Below are 2,500 nucleotides of genomic sequence, written 5' to 3' on the forward strand. Positions count from 1 at the left end.
GAAAGTTACACAAGATTTTCCTCTCAGTCTCGCCTTTATTTCTGTCCACCTTCCTAATGCATGAGTTACCCTGTACAATCAGTCTTCATCCCCTTTACAGGGAGACTCAGGAATTCTCTGCCTGCATCTGTGTTTCCTCCTTCCTATGGCTTGACCTTGTTTAAGAGAGGAGTTTCAAGGCACCTCCATGACTAAATTGGTTCTTTGGTATTTCCTTTATTTATTTATTCATTTTTTGAGACAATTAGCAGGTTTCTTTTTTATCTGAATTTGCTTTTGTGTGGTCTTCCTCTCTTGAACCTAAAAATGCACCGTCGTTAAGGTATTTTTCTCTATTTCAAATACCGTGGTAGATAATTGGATTAAGTTCATTACTCAGATATTTACTGCGAGTCAACAGCAAGCTTTGAAAGATCAGATATATTTATGTTATGTGGGTAAAATAAGTTTATGATAGGAACTGGCAAGTGTAGGCCTGATATCTTGCAACACTCTTTGTATTGCTAACGGGGTACGCAACAACTGTAGAAGGGTGCACCTGGAGTCAAAATATAACAATGAAAAAAAAAAATTAAGTGCTGCTACAAATAATCCTTGACGCGAAGGATTTCACCATCAAGGGAGAAAAAGATTAAGCAACACGCAAACATCTGTAGTCTTTTATAAATCACACGGCTCGCATCTCACCAGCAGGAGCGAGGCATGTGAGTGAGTGACCTTTGTGCTATGACCTCTGTGGCGCCGGAAAAGAAAGGTTACACATATTCTACTGTCATGGTCTGCGTTGAGAAAATATGAGCGTTACCATCATCACAAGACCAGTACCAGGAAAACGTAAAATAAACACACACTCTTTTGTCTCTTTTACGCAAATAATGAGTCATTCTTTCTCTGCTTCAGTTATTTGATTCAACGCGATATCTAGGAAACGCGGCGTGGAACATAAGCAAAAGGAAATTAAGCATTTTTTCACTTTCTACGCATATTAAAAATCACTCAATTGCAAAAAAAAAGTGTAGAAAAAGGAAAAGCATCTTCCAAGTTTCTACACGACATTTAGGATAGAAAAGCTGGAAAGAGGAAACAAAATATAAATCATTTGAGTCCTTTTTTCCCGTTTGTGTACTGTATTGAAAAAAAAAAAAAGCGAATTAAAACAGTAAAACAAGTCATCATTTTCTGCACTAAGGACGAAAAAGAGAAACGTTTCTAGTCTCTGTATAATATTTAGAAAACGAATAGAAAAAAAAATAAGAAAACGACATGTAATCAGTTTCTGTACCATAAATAAAAAAAAGGAAAAAAAAAAGTAATGCCAGTCAATCTTCCCAGTTTCCATGCGATATTTATCAAGGAATGAAAGAAAGGGAGGAAACATGAAATCAGTAAAAAAAAAAGAGTAAATTTTGAAGTAAAAGGCGATGTTTCTGAGAATGCCAAAAAATATCCTAACAAAAATATAAAAGAAAATAAAAAAAGAATGAACGAATTTAAAAACATCATTGAAAATATAATTATGTTTATGAGATATACTAAAAGAAAATTAAACATGGAGGAAATTAGGGAAAAAAATAAGAATCAAAACATGTAAATAGGAGAAAAATAAAAAAAGAGTAAAAAAATGAGAATTATGAAAACCATCTTACCGAGAAGGAATAAAGGAAAGGAAAAAAAAAGAGAACAAGACTCAAGAGAGATAAATAGTTATAAACAGAAGTGAAAAAAGGAGAAAAGAGAGTGAAAATTGAATAAAACATAACAACGCAAATATTATAACCATTTTATTGAAGGAACAACAACAACAACAACAACAACAACAACAACAACAACAACAACAACTAAAAAAAAAAGAAAAGAAAAGAGAGAGATCGAGAGTCATGAGAGAAGTAAATGAATATAAGTAGAAATGTAAAAGGAGGGAAGAATGTGGAAACTGAATACAAAAATGAGAATTCAAAACTTAAAGTCTAACTGAGAAGAAATGAAAAAAAAGAAAACGAAAAGAACGAGAGAGTCAAGACAGAGAAAAAAAAAACAAAGAACAAAATAACAAATATAGCTAAACATAAATACAAAAGAGGAAAGATAGTAAAACTGAATAAAAAAAGAGACGAAACTAGAAAAAAGCTAAGAAGGAATATATAAAAAAAGGAAAAGAAAGAGAATGAAAGGCAGGGGAGAGAAAAAAAAAAAACAGATTAACTGGGGAAGTGTAAAGGGAAAGCTGTATAAAGTGAACAACGATCAAACTGAATGAATGATGTAGTGAATGGCCGGCACCAGGAAGGGAAGGCTAAGCCGCTCACTTCATCTCACTTCAAAGATTGCAGTAGAAATAAAGCATGAATAAGTGATTAATGAGAAAATGAACAGAAAAAAAGAAGAGTCTCAAAATTTCCTTTCTCTTCAATAACGTATTTCTGCTTCACATGTCAGTAGAAATAATGATGAGATAAATAAATAAAGGGAGTAAGAATTATGGAAAAAAAAAATATATATA

At 32.6% G+C, this 2,500-nt stretch overlaps 1 protein-coding gene across 9 annotated transcripts in view; it reads right to left on the minus strand.

Annotated features, from left to right (window-relative positions):
- The window catches only part of LOC135092993 (pleckstrin homology domain-containing family G member 7-like), a 212,478-nt gene that overhangs the window by 72,113 nt on the left and 137,865 nt on the right, over positions 1-2,500 (minus strand). The gene's annotated exons all lie outside the window — the stretch shown is intronic.

The sequence above is a fragment of the Scylla paramamosain genome, chromosome 41 (assembly GCF_035594125.1).
Source record: "Scylla paramamosain isolate STU-SP2022 chromosome 41, ASM3559412v1, whole genome shotgun sequence".
In the NCBI taxonomy this organism is placed as follows: Eukaryota; Metazoa; Arthropoda; class Malacostraca; order Decapoda; family Portunidae; genus Scylla; species Scylla paramamosain.